Source organism: Triticum urartu, chromosome 1, assembly GCF_003073215.2.
Source record: "Triticum urartu cultivar G1812 chromosome 1, Tu2.1, whole genome shotgun sequence".
Taxonomy (NCBI): Eukaryota; Viridiplantae; Streptophyta; class Magnoliopsida; order Poales; family Poaceae; genus Triticum; species Triticum urartu.
In genome coordinates this window covers 521,916,392-521,938,069 of record NC_053022.1, presented here as the reverse complement: position 1 = coordinate 521,938,069, position 21,678 = coordinate 521,916,392, and positions in this window count along the sequence as shown.

The window sequence follows — 21,678 nt, the reverse complement described above, 5'->3', positions numbered from 1 at the left end:
GGACATGGCATCCTCATTAGGATTACCGGTAAATTGGTCTTTCATAACAAGATTCAGCAAAGCAGTATTAATATCACAAGTCTCCGCACTAGTGGCGGGAGGAGCAAGCAGAGTACCAATAAAATCATTTTTGTTGGTATTTGAGAAATCACATAACTTGGTATTCTCTTGAGTCATGATGACTATACAACAAGATTGCACTCAAAAACAGATCCGGCAAGAAAACGGCGAACGGAAAAAGAGAGATAAATAAAATGGCAAATTTTTGTGAAGTGGGGGAGAGGAAAACGAGAGGAAAATGGCAAATAATGTAAATTGCAAGGAGATGAGATTTGTGATTAGGAACCTGGTTATGTTGAAGATCCTCCCCGGCAACGGCACCAGAAATTCTCCTTGATGGCAGCTGGAACTACGTCGGTATTTCTCCGGAGAGGGAGGGATGATCCAGCACATCGGCGGTAGGTATTTCCCTCAGATATGAAACCAAGGTTATCGAACCCGTAGGAGAACCAAGCAACACAACAAAAACAACCCCTGCACACAAATAACAATACCTCGCGCCCCGACGTGTTAAAGGGGTTGTCAATCCCTTTCGGGTAACGGCGCCAGAAATTGTTATGTGACAGTAAAAAGGTTGTAATAGATTGGATAAATAGATCGCAAATAAAATAAAGTGCAGCAAAGTATTTTTTTGTATTTTTGGTTTAATAGATCTAAAAATAAAAGCAAGGAAAAAGTAGATCGCAAAGGCAAATATATGAGAAATAAGACCCGGGGGCCGTAGGTTTCACTAGTGGCTTCTCTCAAGAAAAATAGCAAACGGTGGGTAAACAAATTACTGTTGCGCAATTAATAGAACTTCAAATAATTATGATGATATCCAGGCAATGATCATTACATAGGCATCATGTCCAAGATTAGTAGACCAACTCCTGCCTGCATATACTACTATTACTCCACACATCGACCGCTATCCAGCATGCATCTAGTGTATTAAGTTCATGAAAAAATGGAGTAATGCAATAAGAACGATGACATGATGTAGACAAGACCCGTTTATCTGTATGGCGGTAGATATAGATCTCGTCTTTTTATCCTTAGTAGCAACGATACGTACGTTTCGGTTCCCTTTCTTTCACAGGGATCAAGCACCGTAAGATCGAACCCACTACCGGGCACCTCTTCCCATTGCAAGATAAATAGATCAAGTTGGCCAGACAAAACCCAAATCTCGGAGAAGAAATACTAGGCTATAAGAGATCATGCATAAAAGAGATCAAAGAAACTCAAATACTTTCATGGATATAAAAACATAGATCTAATCATAAACTTAAAGTTCATCGATCCCAACAAACACACCGCAAAAGAGATACATCATATGGATCTCCAAGAGACAATTGTATTGAGAATCAAGAGAGAGAGAGATGAAGCTATCTAGCTACGAACAACGAACCCGAAGGTCTACAAGGAACTACTCACGCATCATCGTAGAGGCACCAATGGAAGTGGTGAACCCCTCTGTGATGGTGTCTAGATTGGATCTGGCGTTCTGGACTCTGCGGCGGCTGGATGAATATTTCGTCGACTCCTCTAGGGTTTTGGGATTTTTGGGGTATTTATAGAGCAAAGAGGGGGTCCGGGGGGTACCCGAGGTGGGCACAACCCCTGGTGGGTTGTCCCCTCCTCGGGACTCCCCCCAGGTGCAACCAGGGCCCATCTGCTTCCTTTTGGCCCTTAAAAATCATCGTAAAGTTTCGTGCCATTTGGACTCCATTTGACATTGATTTCCAGCAATGTAAAAACATGGAAAAACAGGAACCAGCACTGGGCACTATGTCAATAGGTTAGTGACAAAAAATGATATAAAATGACTATAAAATGATTATAAAACATCCAAGATTGATAATAAAACAACATGGAACAATCAAACATTATGGATACGTTGGAGACGTATCTAGCCCACATGTTTGAATTTCATTCCCATTTCTTGCATGGGACCTATAAATTCACCCAAGGACACACATGTGGTTTTTCAACAAACTTTGGTGCACTGGGGCGTGTGGTTGTAGTTCAAATTTCTATTATGCACATTAAATGGCTAGAAACTCAATTAATGCATAAAAATGCCAAACGAACCCGGAATAATTCGAAATTTAAACACAACACTCATGTACTAGTTGCATGTTCACTGTACGTTAGCAATTCAAACACCATCCTTTCCCTTTGTAACACCATTTTCTCTTTCAAAACATAATGAAAAAATCAGGTATAGCACAAACAGTTTACTAGAAAGAATCATGTAGGATGTGATATAAAATATCTTGGTGCACCGTCTTGTCTGGCTTATGCAGGAAGCTTCGTCGTCTACAGTCCACCGCCACCGCTTGAACAACACTTGCACGCCAGCTTCCCGTGGCACTGAGCGAATTTTTTGGCCACTGCGGAAATATCTATCTCCCTGCCCCCTTCCTCCCCCCCCAAAAGCCACATGTCCACTATTCCTCCTTGCTTTCCAATTTCAAACCTTCACTGCTGCTTACGGGCAGCTCAGCCTCCTCGCCGGTGGCCCTTCTTCTTGAAGCGCCGCGTCCTCGCTGGCTACCCTTCTTCTTGCAGCGCCGCCTCCTCGCCGGCGACCCTTCTTCTTGCAGCGCCGCCTCCTCGCCGGCGACCCTTCTTCTTGCAGTGCCGCCTCCCCGCTAGCGACCCTTCTTCTTGCTACACGGCCTCCTCGCTGTCGACCCTTCTTCTTGCTGCGTGGCCTCGTCGATATGGTCAGGTAATCTACACCCCACCCACACCATCCTCCTCCTTTCCCTTTCCACATGCCCCGACCGACGGCGCGACACCTTCCACCGAAATCACTGTCCCCCTCCTCCAATTAAGCGCCGCCCAAAGCCATTTTTCACGCAGTATAATGTGGAGCTCAGTAGCATGCGGCCGCACGCGCGCACGAGGTCGCTATGGCTACCATGCGTGCCGACCGCCGGATCTTGGAGGAGCACCTCATCTTCGAGGCCACCGTCGACACCACCACGCAGTTGTCTACCTTAAAATACAGTTCGTGTTGTTTTCTCGAGGCCACCGCCAGTGCCTTCTAGTGATTTGTCCTTTGTAATGTTAATATGCAATCTGATGTTCAGTTAACAGTTTGGTCCTCTGAAATGTAATGTTCAGTTAACACTTTGGTCCAACAATTGCTACATTTCGTAGTACTATTCTCAAGCATTCTTTCTTTTGTTAACTGTCTTATCTTCTAGTACATGTTTCTATTCCGCAATGTCGTGCTTAGTTAACTATTTTGCTTCATTTGGTTTGTTGTCCATTTAACTGTTTGGTTCAGTTCTGCAATTTGATTTTCATTTGCTATGGGTATAATTTTGTATTGTTATGCACGTGACACCAATCGAATTTGGTTGTACTCAATACATATTCTACTGATAGTATGGCAACTCTCAGTTAACCTGATCAAGATCTTCCTTATGTGTGTTGCAGGGAAACAATTGGAGACACTGCGGTTTACTATCGAGGTTTGTTCAAGCATGGTCCTTTCGCTAATATCACATTATTGTGCAGTTGCAGGAATCATTCTAATATTTAGGTTTCTTACAATTACGTCTTGCACATGTAGGTCCTGCTGTAAGAGGCTTGGACCCAGTGTTCGACCCATTTTTCATATGGGGAAATGAGATGTCCATGAATACTAGTCAAGTCAAGAAACTTAGAAAGATTGTTAGGATGAAGAAATTTGTGACGAATAATAGCAAGATCTTTGTTTGCACAATGAAGAAGACATCAGTCAACTATAGGATGGTACTAACTCTTTTACCTTGTTTTTACCCCTTGCGCCATTTCAAAATTTATAACGGCGATTTATGCATATCTCTGTTTTCAGTACTTTTCAAAGCAGTTGACCGATGAGTACCTCTCAGACCACCTGCATGGTCAAGAGGCGAGGAAGGTATTCATTCAACACCCACGGTGCAATATTGAAGTCTTGTTGAAGAGGACGAAGGTTGGGCGGGCAATTATCCATAGCCACTCACCTAAAGTTGCAAGGACATTCAACATCACTGAAGGCTCAATATTTGCCTTCCGCTTCTGCAGTTTCCCAGATGAGATTCATCGGTCTATTTACCGTGTATGATGCTACTTTCCAAAGGTTTTTGATGCTGCATGTGAAACTTGGTGTTGTTGTGTAATGGCATAACTGAGTGCCGAAGCTATCTGATGTAATTCAATTATGAAATCCTGGTTGTTGTTATATGGATATGAAATATCTGGTGTGTTTTATAAGAAATATCAATTTGATTGGTACATGGATTATCGATAGTTGGCTAATTATCCTACTTATTGGGGTTTTCTAATGCAGACGGTTTCTCAGACATCACCATGGGCGATGAACTCAAACAACCCGCAAGTAGGCGTGTCCGATCAACTAACAATCACAAACGGCTTCCGGCAGCGTACTGTTTGTGTTAGGCCACCTTGCACAAACATTTCCACACAAAGAACTGTGTGTGATATTCATATGAACGGAAATGATTTTCTGGGATTCACCATGTGGGATGTACATACGAACGGAAATGATTGGGTTTCGATGCCTTGCCCGATCACACACGAGCTCATTTGGCCCCAGCCTGTGTCCTATCCCCGACGGTTTCTGGGTCGTGTGGGAAGGACCCCCCTGTCGCCCACACTCACTTGGAGACGGTTCCACATGCCCTCGCGGAAAGGGGTTAAAAACCGTTTGTATAGCACGTCGCTGTACTAGTGTTATAGTGATGTTAGGGGGGGCCAGGGCCCTTGCTGCCCCCTATCTTCGCCATTGTGTGCGGGTCTAAGAGATGAAGCGGAAGGCATGGATGATGAGAGGGGGACGTTGGATATGTAATGTGGGTATATTAGCTATGTAATCCTATATGGAGAGGTATAGATTGATCGATGTGTACGTGGGAAAGAGGGTGAGACCTGACTAGATATATAGATCGATCGGTTTGTGTGGGAAACTGGGAAAGACCTAGCTATATACACACACACATAGAGGAACGTCGATCGTTGCGCGTGCATGTGAGAGATAAAGAATGGCCGAAGTGGTGAAGAGGGGGAGGTGTGTGTGTGTGTGCATGCATGGGAGACCAACCTGAAGAAAAAGATTGCATGTGTGCGATGGATAATGCCGAGTGGTAGTGTGTGTGCATGCATGCACGAGAGAAAGTTAGTGGTACAATTATAAAGAGAAGACGACTGTGTGGGTGTAAAAGACTAGGTAAGGTCATAATCAATGTAAAGTTGAATTCAAATACTTGAATAAGAGATCATGATGTTTGGAACCCATGCATGCATGAATATAACTGAGATATGTGCGGTGTGGTTTAGAAACGAGCATGCTATACTGTATATACACATTGAACAAGGTGATACTGATTTGAATTTGAGATACGGATGACAGACATCGTTTGGCCACATTGCCTCCGTGCATGGACACACTATTCAAATTGGAGATGATGGGTGGCTTTCGCATCACATATCTATATCTATACCCCCTATATAGTGTGCGAATAACTTTGAAAGATGGTCGTTGGATGAAGCCAATCCGAAGGTGCAGAGATGGAAAGTCCGAGCACTACTGGCCGTTGGATATCGTCTACATTCCACCAGATTTTGCCACATGTACAATCTAGAAGACTCCATGGTTGAACTTAAGCATAATGCACAAACCTCAAAACACAAGCACTTCTCCTTTGTTCTAGAATCTTCCGCATCATAATTGCCCAATTTTTTTCTACATGAATTGCCATTATTTGTTTTTACTTTATGCTTTACAACACACAATTCCATGAATCTTAAAATAGATTAGCTTTTTTATAAAAACTAATTGATTTTGAATGAGATAAACTATAAGAATTAAACAAACATCTACATCATGAATATATGACTCAAAGCTTACATGCTATAATGTGGTATTTATTCATAATTTGGTTGCCAAATCTCATGTGTGCAATGCACGTGTACCTTACTAGTCTAAATGGTGTTTGTGTGTGTGTGTGTGTGTTGTGCATGTTAAACACATTGTATGTAGTATTATACATGGTTTAGATTCTGAACATCTAACTAGAGCATACATGTACTATGATTTGAATTCAACATAAAATGGATACATATATTTGAATTTGAGATCGTATGTACATGTAGTTCATATTTATATAGGAATTTACTACTCCTATATTCATGCCATGTGTTGTGAAGATAATATTTAGATGGTTGTATAACTAACCCGAGTACAATCCCATTCAAACAGGGAAAATGTACTCAAATTTAGTCCATATGCTAGACAACACGAATTCTTTTTTTCATTGTTGAGGGAAGTGCAAATTGATTTGGTATTGTACACGTTATGTTTTGTTGTCCCGATTTTTTTAGTTTTTTTGTTGTTGTATTTGAATGCATTTCTAGTAATATAGTAAAACGGGACATGGCTCTCTCTAGTGAGGTGTGAATTGTCTTTTTTTGTACACATTAAGCTTGTTCTCCCAAAATTTCAAGTTGTACCTTGTTATGACGAAATTTCAAGCTAGCATTTGTGTCTATCGTGCTGCGCAACTCCCACCTCTTCAACCTGCCCCTTGTTACCCCGAAATTTTAATATATCTCTTGGTCTCGTTGTGCTCCGAAAACTCCCTCCATCTCAACCCGCGCCATGTTATCCCAAAATTACAATGCGCACGAAAACTCCCACCTCTTGCCAAATCCCGACACACAAAATTCCCGTGATACCCCTGAACCGAAAGAACCACCTAGTTCAAATCAGTGGGGCTACTTTCATAACTCACCCCACATTTCGAACAAGTGCGTCCCTAAGCCAGGGTTCCCCCCTCCCATCCCCTCCGCACCCCCATTCGTACACTGAGGTCGCGAAAACCCGTGAAGCCCCACACCCTCCTTCATCCGCCCACCCAGTCGGAGCCTCTTCCCCGATGACGTCGTCCACAGCAACACCTCGTCGTCCCTCATCCACCACACCGGATGAGGATTCGTCGTCGATATCGTCATCTCGCCGGTTCAGCCACCCTATCCTCCACCTCCAAGGAGCTTCCCCGACGTTCCCCTCGTCCCTGTAACGCCCACGATGCGGCTATATCTCCCACATGTCGAGGCACGACTTAGAGGCATAACCGCATGGTGGTTTCGTCGCAAGAGGGGTAATCTTCTCACAATCAAATGTACTGAATAAGAAAGGGATAAAGAGTTGGCTTAGAATCGCCACTTCACACAATACATAAATAATTCATACATCATCCAAATACACTCATAGACCGACTACTGTCAAATCCAAAAGAAATGGAAGATAAACCCCAAATGCTAGATCCCCGATCGTCCCAACTGGGCTCCACTACTGACCATCAGGAAACGAAACATAGTAACGACCAAGGTCCTCGTCGAACTCCCACTTGAGTTCGGTAGCATCACCTTCACTGGTATCATCGGCACCTGCAACTGTTTGGAAGTATTCGTGAGTCACGAGGACTCAGCAATCTGACACCCGCGAGATCAAGACTATTTAAGCTTATGGGTAGGATAAGGTAATGAGGTGGAGCTGTAGCAAGCGCTAAGCAATATGGTGGCTAACATACGCAAATAGGTGTAAGATGAGAAGCTACGCTACGGTCGTGAAGCTAGAAGTGATGAAGAAGTGATCGTGAAACTACTTACATTCAAGCATAACACAAGACCGCGTTCACTTCCCGGACTCCGCCAAAAAGAGACCATCAGCGTTTGATTCATTTTAATTAAGTCAAGTGTCAAATTCTCTACAACCGGATATTAACATATTTCCATCTGCCACATAACCGCGGGCACGGCTCTCAAAAGTTTATACCCTATAGGGGTGTCCCAACTTAGCCCATTACAAGCTCTCACGATCAACGAAGGACATTCCTTCTCCCGGAAAGACCCGATCAGTCTCGGAATCCCGGTTACAAGACATTTCGACAATGGTAAAACAAGACCAGCAAAGCTGCCTGATGTGCCGACAAATCCCGATAGGAGTTGCACGCATCTTGTTCTCAAGGCACACTGGATGGGACAAGCTACGAGTAAAACCAGCCCTCAAGTTTCCCCAAGGTGGCCCCGCAGGCTGCCCGTTTCGGGCCAACACTCAGAGGAGCACTAGCCCGGGGGGTTAAAATAAAGATGACCCTTGAGTCTGCAGAACCCAAGGGAAAAGGCTTAGGTAGGCAAATGTAAAACCAAGTTTGGGCCTTGCTAGAGGAGTTTTATTCAAGGCGAACTGTCAAGGGGGTCCCATAACCCCAACCGTGTAAGGAACACAAAATCAAGGAACATAACACCCGTATGATAGAAACTAAGGCGGTAAGAGTGGAACAAAACAACAGGAAAAAGGCCTAGCCTTCCACCCTTTACCAAGTATATAGATGCATTATTAAAATAAGAGATATTGTAATATCCCAACATAACCATGTTCGAACATGGAACAAACTTCAGCTTCACCTGCAACTAACAACGCTATAAGAGGGGCTGAGCAAAAGCGGTAACTTAGCCAAACAACGGTTTGCTAGGAAGGAGGGTTAGAGGCTTGACATGGCAATATGGGAGGCACGATAAAACAAGTGGTAGGTAGCACGACATAGCGATAGAACGAACAACTAGCAAGCAAAAATAGAAGTGATATCGAGGGTATGGTCATCTTGCCTGCAAAGTTCTCTGAGTTGTCGAAAGCTTGATCCTTGTTAGCGTACTCAACAGGTTCCTCATTCACGTACTCGTCTCCCGGCTCTACCCAAAGCAAGAACACAAGCAACGGAACAACAATCAATCATGGTACAATGCACAAGCAACATGATGTAATACATGGCATGATATGCAAGATATGATATGCAATGCATATGTGATGTAGGGTGGAACCATAGATGGCCGATCTTTCATGAAAGGAGCGGATCCCACAAGGAACACGAAGAACACGAGGGGAAACATGAGAGAATCACTCAAACCAACCAGAACGATCACACATACGCTAGATCCATGAACACAAAGGGAGATACATGATCCACGGTCAACAAGGGATGATACACGGTAACCGGTTCTTCTCCAAAGGAGGTCTTGATGGGGGCCACCCAAAAGGGGGTCTTCAATCCAAGGGGATCTTCTCCTAAGAGGGGTCGCGTTCTCTCTCGTGGAGTAGATCCGTAATTGATGAGCAAAGCTCTATCTCTAAATGAGCTACTACTTTGCTAACTGTCGTGGAATTGTCACGGCAGATGTCCTAGTGTGATGACTTAGTCGTGGAGCCATCGCGATGAGGTTAGCTTAAAGGGGTTAATCAGGACAAAGGATACAAGGAGTTTATACTGGTTCGGCCCCTTACGATGAAGGTAAAAGCCCAATCCAGTTTGTAGATGGTATTGCTAGGGTTTCGATGAGCAGGGAGCGAATACGCTTGACCCGGCTCTCGATCTATTGTTTCTTGCCCCAAGCCGCCATTAGGTCATCCCCTTATATACACGGGTTGACGTCCTGCGGCCCATAGAGTCACGGCCGGTTTATACAACATATCCGACTCGGTGACATTTCTCATATACCTTATAATACAAGTTTACATACATGGTGGTTTATAATCATGGGCCTTAAGCCGCCTTCGGGTCTGGACCCTCTACCAAGCCTCTCTATGAACTGCCATATGCTCTTGGGATTCATTGAGATGGATCATTATAGGGATGACCCGGCCCCTCCTGGGCGGGTCATACCTAATAGTTATATCCCCAACATTAGGCCCCGGGTTGATTTGAACTTGTTCATGTCAATCTTCAAGACTTAGAAAAAGCCTTCCACCTCTGCTGCAAAAACCTTATAACCCACCATGACGTCATCTCTAAGAATTTCGGAAACCCGCCACGACGTCATCTTTAACGGATCTTTATCTTAATGTCTTCCTGAAAATCGAGGCGTCCAATTAGCTGGATAACCATCATTTGGCCTCCTCATCTTTCGCACCTGCCTGTTTTCCTGTCTCCTTATAAATAGGACCATAGGGTCATCTTCCATTCTTCTCCTCCTTTCTTCCTCCTTGCAATGCATCCCGCACAGACCTCACCGATGTCGACCTCCGTCCTCAACCTCACTCCAGCCGCTGCATCGCCCTGAGTAGACCAGAAAACTGCGGTGCCATTCCATTGTCCTAACAGCATCAGTAAGCCTTCCTTCCTTTATCATAGATATGTCGTTAGGTTTTATCGTGTTCATCAGCGTTCATCACCGTCCTTCTTTCTCTTCGTTTAGATCCATGGGTTAGATGCAAAAACCATAGGAATCTTGCGCGGTAGTAGTTTTAGCACATGTTTTAACACTAGAATATATCCCCGCCGTGATAGATCTCCTCTAGGGCACCTCTGCTTTTCCACTGTCACCTATGTAGATTTCAAATTTATTTCCTTTTTTTGGAACAGTGGTAGATCCAAATTTGTAACCTCAATCTGTGGAACCTGTTTGTCCCAATACTTAGCAAATTTTGCTTTCGGTAACTCTTGAATATCTTAGTCATGGCGACTTACTCTGCTAGCTTATCTTTACTTCATATATCATTAGCCCTCACTTAAGCTGCCATTATAAACATGCACTATAATTGTTAACTTGCAATCCCACCAACTAACTTGAGCTGGCAAATTATTTCCTTTTAGATTGTCCTTTCACCATGCCGTCGAAGACGATGACAACTTGCAACTGGGTTCCTTCCACAGTCACCGAGAGCACTTTGAACGATTTTGTCACTGTTGGATATTTACCAGAGAAAAGTGTCATGCATTATCGTGCTCCTGACCCGGCTGAAGAGAGACCTCAGCCAAAAGATGGTGAAGTCATTGTCTTTACTGATCATATGAACCGGGGCTTCTCACCGCCCGGCTCAAAATTCTTTAGGGATGTCCTGCACTTTTTCAAGCTCCATCCGCAAGATATTGGACCCAATTTCGTATCGAACATCTATAACTTCCAGGTTTTTTGTGAAGTATACCTTCAAGAAGAACCCAGTGTCGAGCTTTTCAGAGAATACTTCTATCTGAACCGCCAGAACGAATACACCAATGGTCCTAGCTTGGAACTTGGTGGGATTTCAATTCAACGCAGACGAGATGCCATCTTCCCTCAAGTAGTCCTGCCAAGCCATCCCAAGGACTGGAATCAAACATGGTTCTACTGCAAAGATATCTCGCCGTATGATGAAAATCTGATGCCGGATTATCATGCTGAGCGTCTCGATGCAAAGTACCAACTTCCTAATAAACTTACCCCTGCCGAACGCAAGAAACTTGTCCCCACAATCAGAAGAGTTCAAGCCTTGCTAGGAAATGGTTTGACTGGAGTTGACTTAATCCGCTGTTGGGTCGCATGGCGGATCATACCTTTAAGCCGCCGATCTGGCTTAATGTGTACATACACCGGAGGAACAGATGATCCTTTACGTCATAGCAATCTGCGTCTAACTGAAGAGGGTATCGTTGAGATGGCAACCATGCTTGTAAACAGCAAATATGAAGCCTGCAGCCAAGTAGGTTTGAATCCTTTCTGCAAGCTTAATCCAGCGCCAGAGGTAAATCTTTTGACTTCTTTTTCCTTTAGCAGTTTAAAAATTGCATGAACTTCAACATGTTATCCTTCTATAGGCTAAATCTGACTTCTGGAAGACCAAATATGATCACGAGGCTGCCAGAAAGGCTAAAACTGCCGCGAGAGCCGCCAAAAAGACCGTCAAGAAGTCTAAGAAGAAACCAAGTGCCTCTGAATTGCTTAAGCTGGATGATACCTCCGAGTCGGAGGTAGACCTTGACTATCTTGGCCTGTTTTTTAACAACCTTATTGACACTGATTATTGCGAGGATGACATGGGGGCCACCCAGGCAGTCGAAGAAGAGGTAAATATTATTTCCTCTGACTCAGAACCTTTACCAAGGCAGAAACTTCGGCGGGTAACCCGGAAAGTAAGGTTTTCACACCCCTTGGCTTATTTGCATCCTCATTTTCTTTTGAAACGACAGCAACATGAGAGCCGCCGCCAGACGCGGACCGGTGGAGATGACGATTTATCCTCCGGCTTACCAAACAGTCCTCGGAAACGCCAAAATGAAGTTCTTTTTAACCTTAACCCTTGTATTTTCCAACGAGTTAATTTTATTAATCACTCAATTTTGATTCCATCCTTGCAGGAGATTTCCCGTTCCTCCTCTGGCAATTCATCACAAAATCAACTGCCGGCTTTCAAGACTGCCCCTGGGTAATAATAAATGTCTTTCTTCGGTACCTTTATACCTTTATCATTATACTGACTTATCCAAATCCTTTTTAGCGGTCAAGCAAAGCCCAAAAAAGCAAAGGTGACCAAGTCGGCCGAGGATCCGAAAGTTGTTGAACTGGATCAGTCAACCCTTGTACCAGAACACCCTGAGCAACCGGAATATCCCGCTGTCAACGCTCGACCGGATTTACCTGAGCCATCTATTGATGAAACCACTATTGATCCATCCATTACTTAACCGTCAAGCTCAGCTAACCCGCCAGAAACTCATGGTGATGACATTTTGATCACTGGCACCTGATTTGTTGAGCCGGGAAATCCAACTATACTAGCAAGACACTCCGCCAAACAAGAAGTTATGGAAAGATAGAAAGTGAGGTTTGATGTCTCCCACTATGCTCACCTGAGTATTAGTGAAGTTTTATCTGGCTATGTCAGTCAAGTGCATTCCAGCCATGACTTAGAGATTGAAATGGTGAAGCAAATGCACCGGAAGTATGAGGTACGTCATCCGGCTTATATCCATATCTTGCCAGCCCCCAAGTCTTCTGATTATGATAAACTTGAATGATCTATAGACTTGAAATGGTTATAAGCTTCTGTTCTAGACTCCCTCCAAGTCTGGTTAAAAAACTTTAAACCGGATTGTGATGATAGCATAATTTTGCATCTGTAGCCCCCAGGGCCGGTTTAATTAGTATGAATGAGCCGGTCCTCTTAAACATTGTGTAAAAGAAAACAGATCTTAAATGCATAGCCCCCATGAGTCGGCTGGGACTGTCAACAGCGCACCCGGCTCATCTTTAAAAAGAAAACAAGCAATGTGCATTAGCCCCCAAGTGGCAAGTGTTGTTGCTTGCAAAGCACTTGGGACTTTTTTTAGAAAGAGTCGTTTCCTTCAAAAATTGTGTTGTCAGACATTAGCCCCCAAGTGCCAAGTGTTGTTGCTTGCAAAGCACTTGGGACTTATATTTTATAATCTGCCATGAAACTTAACGAACTTATGTTGTATGCAGGCTGCGACCACAGAACTGGAAACTCAATTGTCCGAGGCCAAGACCCGGCGAGCGGCTCAGGAGACTGAGAAAAAAAGGCTGAATCCAAATTCCAGTTGAGTGTGCCTGAAGCAAAAAAAAATTGAAGACCAGCTTTACTATGGAGAAAGAGGCTTGGGCAAATGCGAAGACTGCCTTGACGCAGCGTGCTGAGAAAGCCGAGGTGGCTCTGGAAGAGGTTACCACTGAACTCATCGGTTTAAAGAACCATGTGTCTCAGATGGTTTCTCCAATCTTCGGTAAGTCACCGTGTTATTTACCCAAAGTGAGTATTTGTCATCATGATATAGACCGCCGCTTAAACATTTGTGTAAACTTTACAGGTCCCGGGAGTAGTAATTTGAGCCGAGATACACTGGTAAAGCTCAAGGAGGTTTACACGCTTATTGAACAATTATATACTGGAGCTCAGCGAACTCTTGACACTATCTCCCTAGTGAATCAAGGACCAAACTTATTAAGGGATGTCTTGAAGAAGCTGTCCATCTTGCCCACTAGGTTCCAAGAAATCAAGCGATCTTGTGCTAGAGCCGGACCTGTGACAGCTTTGAGCTGTGCCAAAGCCTGCGTACCAGAGTTAGACCCGGCGGACGTAACCAGTGGATATCCCAGTCTCAAGGAAGATGGAACTCCTTTTGACCAACAAGACTTTGCTGCTTGTGTCAAGGAGATTCGCTCCTGATATTGATCCTTCTGATCTGATTGATGACAAGGCTGAATTCTCCGCCCTACGTGGCTTTGACTGGTCCAAACCCAACTTTTAGACGGTGGAGGAGGACGAACCGGCAAGGGATGAGTCGCAACCTTCAAGTCAACCAAGCCAAGATTCATAAACCAGGGCCGTTTTATCATCTGTTGTATGCGAGACTGAAAAACAATTATCCTTTTGGGCACCAAGCGCCTTGTAATAGGCTAGCTTCAAACTTCTTGTTCTGATATGCCATCGTAATGTTTATGATACTTATTTATTGCCATGAGAAGATATGTCATATATGCCTTATGATATTCTCAATTTTGAATTTGTTCTTGCATATAACAGATGAAAAGTGTCCTCGCGGTTTACCGCTGGACGGGTTATAATGCCCCAATATGAACTTATCATGATTTATAACCAAGGCTGGATGAAATAATAATCATATATGATTAAAAATATGTCATACCTGTGATATTTTATCATGCTTGTTGGTTTATGAAGCCAGTGCAGTAAGGGTGATAGCCCAAAGCTCCCAGCACTGGTACTTATCAAAGATTACCGGCTTATGAACAAAGCTGGACCGGGTTAATAAACACTGGATATTATCTTTATTTTATACTGGTGACTTATAGTCAAAAACCAGGCCGGGTCAATAAACACCGGATATTATCTCATACTGGCGACTTATAGTCAAAACCAGGCCGGGTTAATAAACACCGGATGTTATCTCACACTGGCGACTTATAGTCAAAACCAGGTCGGGTCAATAAACACCGGTGAATTATAATCATAAAACTTTATAAACTTTATCAAATAAACCTCAAAGAAAGAATCTACTAAAAAACAAATGAGAACTGAGGCTTTTCATGGGCTGCCAGGCCCAAAACGAGGCTTTTCATGGGCTGCCAGGCCACTGAGTTAAACCATTTTACAAACCTTTTAAGATGGACCTCATATTAACCAATCATCGTTTTAACTTTGACAAGTTCAGGGTCTGTATAAGATTGACTTGTCAAACGTTCGAAGGATCTTTCCAGGATTACCTAGGCGGAGTGACTTACTTAAAAAGGCAAGATAACCCGGGGTTTTAGGTGAATATACCTGGCTTCCAAGCCTGGCTTTTATAGCCTATCACAAGGTTATAGACTCTTTGTTCTTTAGAACAAAAGAGCCCCGAAGAAATATTTGAGTTGTGCTCAAGGGGTACCTATGTTTGAGTTGTGCTTTTGCAACAGACTCTCTTTGGTCCCTTTAACCTGGGTAGCAAGCCCCTAAGTTTTTTCTATGTGGCTTATAAGCCGAATCAAAGGGTAATCATAACTTTGCTGTATAAAGCAGAAGCCCCCATGTGACCAAAAACTCATTATGTAAAGAGGAAAAAATGGCAGAGGCCCTGCTTTAGTAGGGATGCCGGCTTTATTATATCGATCATAATATATACATTGTCAAAATATGTACATCAGAAGAGCCGGTGGCTCAAGTGTAGTAAGGCCTAAGGTGAGCAATATTCCAGGGCCGGCGGGTCTCTTCCTCCGATGTGCGTGAGTCCTTGTGGTCTCGAACGTCAATAAGGTAATATGACCCGTTGTTTAGATTCTTGCTGACCACAAAGGGTCCTTCCCAAGGTGGGGATAACTTGTGTATATCCGTCTGATCCTAGATAAGCCGGAGCACCAGATCGCCTTCTTGGAAAGTTCTGGTTTTAACCCGGTGGCTGTGATAATGGCACAGATCTTGCTGGTAAATCGCCGAACCAGCCGCTGCGATGTCACGCTCCTCATCTAACAGGTCAAGTGCTTCTTGGCGTGCTCTTTCATTGTCAGCTTCAACATAAGCCGCCACACGAGGTGACTCATGGCGGATGTCACTGGGAAGAACTGCCTCTGCTCCGTAAACTATGAAGAAAGGCATATATCCCGTAGATCTGTTAGGGGTGGTATTGATGCTCCATAACACGGAAGGTAACTCCTCCACCCAACAACCTGGCGTTCTCTGCAGGGAAACCATAAGCCGGGGTTTGATGCCTTTCAAGATCTCTTGATTGGCTCTCTCCGCTTGACCATTAGATTGAGGGTGATCCATTGACGACACATCAAGCCGGATGTGCTCTCGTTGACAAAATTCTTCCATAGCACCTTTAGAGAGATTAGTGCCATTATCTGTTATGATGTTGTGTGGAAAGCCAAAACGGAAGATCACCTTCTTCATGAATTGAACTGTCGTTGCCGCATCACACTTACTGACTGGCTCTGCCTCTACCCACTTAGTGAACTTATCAAACGCCACCAAAAGGTGGGTCTTCTTGTCCTTGGATCTTTTGAAATGTCCAACCATATCAAGCCCCCAAACTGCAAATGGCCAAGCAATTGGAATCATCCTTAATTCTTGAGCTGGCACATGGACTCGTCGTACAAATTTCTGACATCCATCACACCTGCTGATGAGGTCCTCCGCATCAGCATGAGCTGTTAGCCAATAAAACCCATGACGGAAATCTTTAGCCACGAGGGATTTTCAACCGGCATGATGACCACAATCTCCTTCATGAATCTCTCATAAGATTTCACAGCCCTCCTCTGGGGAAACACAACGTAGAAATGCTCCTGTGATACTGCGATGATGTAATTCTCCATTAACAATTGTCATTGACTTAGACCGTCGGGTTATCTGTCTGGCTAAGGTTTCATCCTCAGGTAGCTTGCCCCGGGTCATATAAGCCAAATAAGGAACTGTCCAGTCCAGAATTACAAGAAGAGCCTCCACCAACTGAGCCTCCGGGCCAGGGATAGCCAAATCCTCCTCTGTAGGTAACTTGACCGACTGGTTATGCAAAACATCAAGAAAAATATTAGGCGGCACCAGCTTACGTTGAGAACCCAACTGGCTTAAAGCATCCGCCGCTTCATTTTTCCTTCGATCAACGTGCTCAACTTGATAACCCTTGAAGTGACTAGCAATAACATCCACCTCTCGCCGATAAGCCGCCATGAGTGGATCCTTAGAATCCCAAGTACCAGAGACTTGTTGAGCCACCAAGTCTGAGTCGCCGAAGCACCTAACCCGGCTTAAGTTCATCTCCTTAGCCATCCGAAGACCATGGAGCAAGGCCTCATACTCAGCTGCATTGTTAGTGCAACGAAACATCAAACGGAGAACATAACAAAATTTATCACCTCGAGGGGAAGCAAGCACAACTCCAGCCCCCGAGCCTTCCAATATTCTGGACCCATCAAAGTGAATAGTCCAATACGTGTTATCTGGCTTTTCCTCGGCATCTACAGCTCTGTCCAATCATTGATGAAATCCACCAGCGCCTGAGACTTGATGGCTGTGCGAGGCACATACTTTAATCCATGAGGTCCAAGCTCAATAGCCCACTTAGCAACCCGGCCAGTTGCTTTCCTGTTTTGGATGATATCTCCCAAAGGAGCAGAGCTAACCACAGTGATGGGATGACCCAGAAAATAGTGTTTAAGCTTCCGGCTGCTAAGAACATTCCATATACAAGCTTCTGCCAATGCGGATATCTCTACTTGGACTCAATAAGCACCTCACTGATATAGTAAACTAGCCTTTGAACTAGATGTTCCCTGCCTGCCTCCTTCCTTTCTACCACAATGGCTACACTGACAGCCCGGCTATTAGCAGCCACATATAACAGCAAAGGCTCCTTATCGACAGGGGCAGCAAGCACGGGCGGCTCAGCCAGCTGTTTCTTCAAATCCTCCAACGCTTCATTAGCAGCATCACTCCAGACAAAATTATCTGTCTTTTTCATCATCTGATACAGAGGGATAGCTTTCTCTCCCAACCGGCTTATGAACCAGCTTAACGCCGCAATACGGCCCGCCAGACGTTGCACATCATTGACACACACCGGTTTAGCTATAGAAGTAATGGCCTTGATTTTCTCTGGATTAGCTTCAATGCCTCTGTTAGACACCAGAAAACCCAAGAGCTTGCCTGCCGGCACACCAAAAACACACTTGGCCAGGTTAAGCATCATCTTATAAACCCTGAGATTATCAAAGGTTTCCTTCAAATCAACTATCAATGTCTCTTTATCTCTGGACTTCACCACAATATCATCCACATAAGCATGAACATTACGTCCAATTTGATTATGAAGGCAATTTTGCACACATCTCTGATAAGCTGCCTGGGCACTCTTGAGCCCAAAAGGCATAGACACATAGTAGAAGGCTCCAAAAGGAGTTATGAAAGATGTCTTCTCCTGGTCCTTAACTGCCATCTTGATCTGATGATAACCAGAATAAGCATCCAAAAAACTCAAACACTCACAACCCATCGTAGCATCAATAATCTGATCAATACGCGGGGGAGCAAAAGGATCAGCCGGACAAGCCTTGTTCAAATCCGTGTAGTCCACACACATACGCCAGGTGTCATTCTTCTTAAGTACCAGCACCAGGTTAGCCAACCACTCAGGATGGAAAAATTCGATGACAAACCCAGCTGCCAAGAGTCGGGCTACTTCCTCGATGGCCTTCCGTCTCTCCTCATTAAAACGGCGAAGAAACTGTTTGACCGGCTTAAACTTTGGATCAATGTTAAGAGTGTGCTCAGCGAATTCTCTCGGTACACCCGGCATGTTTGAAGGCTTCCATGCAAAGATGTCCCGGTTCTCACAGATGTACTCGATGAGCGCGCTTTCCTATTTCGGATCCAGATTAGCACTAATGCTGAACTGCTTGGATGAGTCTCCAGGAACAAAATCAACCATCTTGGTAGCATCTGCTGATTTAAACTTTAAAACCGGATCATACTCTGTGGTTGGCTTTTTCAAAGATGTCATATCTGCCGGGTCAACATTGCCCTTGTAAAATTGTAACTCCTCCGTTGCGCAAACTGACTCAGCATAAGCCGCATCCCCTTCTTCACATTCCAGAGCTATCTTACGGCTCCCATGCACTGTAATGGTTCCTTTGTGACCCGGCATCTTGAGCTGCAGATACACGTAACACGGCCATGCTATGAACTTGGCATAAGCCGGCCGTCCAAACAGAGCATGATATGGGATGTGGATCTTAACCACTTCAAAGGTCAATGTCTCTGACCAAGAGTCATGATCATCTCCAAAAACAACTTCCAGAGCTATCTTACCAACTGGATATGCCGACTTACCAGGCACCATGCCATGGAAAACAGTGTTTGACGGTTTAAGATTTTTATCAGTCAACCCCATGCGACGGAAAGTTTCATAATAAAGGATATTGATGCTGCTCCCTCCGTCCATGAGTACTTTGGTAAACTTATACCCTCCGACCTGAGGTGCAACCACCAAAGCCAAATGACCCAGATTATCAACCCGAGGTGGGTGATATTCCTGACTCCACACGATGGGCTGCTCAGACCAGTGCAGATAACGAGGAACCGCCGGTTCAACGGCATTGACTGGCCTTCTATGAAGCTTCTGGTCATGTTTACACAAGCTAGTGGTAAAAACATGATACTGCCCACTGTTCAACTTCTTCAGGTTGCTCTGATAACCAGATTGTTGTTGTTGACCCCCCCCCCCCTGATTACTCTGCTGGTTGTAACCACCCTGATTGCCGTGATTACCTTGATTTCCCTGGAATCCAGAGTTAGAACCACCACCGCCATAACCCGGACCGTGAAAGCCGGGTCCAGAACCGCCACCTGGCCCATGACTGTCTTGAAAAAGATTGGAATTCGTGTACTCTTTCATAATGTGACAATCTTTCCAGAGGTGCCCGGATGGTCTTTCCCTCGTACCATGTCTTGGGCAGGGCTGATTTAACATCTGTTCAAGGTTGATACCGGATCCTCCGGCTCGTGGGGGCGGTTTACCCTTGCGATGCTGACCATTATTCTGTGCATTGGTGTTAGCCACAAAGTCAAAACTATTCTCAGCCTTGCGCTTACCATTGCCTCCCTGGTTCGCCGGGTTATGTTGTTGCCCCTTAGTGTTGCTGCTCTTTCTTACCTTCCCCAGCTTTTCATCATCAGACTTGGGGTCCTTGGTACTATCAAAGTCAGCATATTTAACCAGAGCCGCCATGAGTGTCCACATGTCATTGCAATGATGCTTGAGCCACCCTAGCTTCTGCTTTAAGGGTGTAAAACAACAATTGTTCTCCAACATCAACACTGCTGAGTCGGCATTGATGCGATCTAATGAGTGCAAGATTGTTGAGACCCGATGCGCCTAATGGGTTGTTGACTCACCTTCTTCTTGAACACAGGAGGCCAGATCCACAATTGACATGGGTTGTTTACATGTGTCTTTGAAGTTCTGGATGAACCGGGCCTTTAACTCGGCCCATGACCCGATGGAATTAGCAAGGAGCCCCTTCAACCAAGTACGGGCCATTCCTTCCAACATCAGAGGGAAATATTTAGCACATGCAGCCTCGCTAACATCCAGTAACTCCATAGCCATCTCATAACTCTCGATCCACGCCTCAGGACTTAAATCGGCTGTATAGTTAGGCACCTTACGAGGACCTTTGAAATCCTTGGGTAGGCGCTCATTACGCAGATCCGGCACTAAGCATGGCACGCCCAAATTTCTGAAGGTTACACCTGGCTCCACAGAAGTGGTTGGACGAACCAGAGTGGGTTGATGGGATGCATACTGTGTCAGTAACTCGGCCTCTCAACGGGCTCTTCCTTGATCCACCACATTCTGAGCATCAGCACCACAGCCTGCCGGGTTATGCCCGCGTGGCGGGTTATGGTTCCGTCCACTGCTTGACACCGCCGGCTCATCAAGATGTCTGCTGTAACTTCGGCTCGAGCGAGGAGTGGAATGAATCCTATCACGACTATAAGAATAAGCCTGCTGCTGAGTTAATGCCATCTGGAGAAGCTCTCTGGCCCTCCATGTCTCAACTGCCGTTGGTGACTCACCATCAACCGGGAGAGCTACCAATCGTGACGCCGCAGCGATCATGTTATCCAAAGGGTTAGAATAATGACCCAACGGTGTTGGCATGTGCTACGGCGGGTTATTGCTCTGACGGGGAGGGTCTGTTGTACGTGGCTGAACCGACACACCCATCTCAGGCGCCTCGACCCGGTTTACTACTGTCGGGTTACTGGTTCCTGCTCCTGGCGTGTTAAAGAGATTCCTTGCCTCATAAACTAAAGGCAGACGAGTCTGATGCCTCCTCCTCATGACTTCATTGGTAGCGTTCTGATCTAACATGATCCGGTAAGATTGTGACTGAATCCGTTGAGCCTGAGCATCCAAAGCGGTCCGCTCCTCGGCCATCCTGGCGTTTTTTGCGTTTAGCTCATCCTTGGCCTGCGCTATCTCATCACACAGCTTTGTGATTGCCGCATTATGCTGATCTTGATCCACCGGGTTAACCACTGTTGTTAACAATGCTGTCAACTTGTCCAGTAAGTCGGTTAAGACCTGAGCCGGCGGGCGCTCAGGGCCTCCTGCCCCAGCAGCCGATGCCGCTGTTGACTCGGAAATCAACACTGCTGCCTTTGATGAATGTTGCACGGGCTGTGTACCGGCCATGAAGATTGCAACCCGATTCGGTGGCTCACAGGGGTCCGAAATACTGTCATCGTCGGAACAGCCCCCAAGCCGGTTGTCTAGCAGTTGATACAATGACTCTGTCTCACCG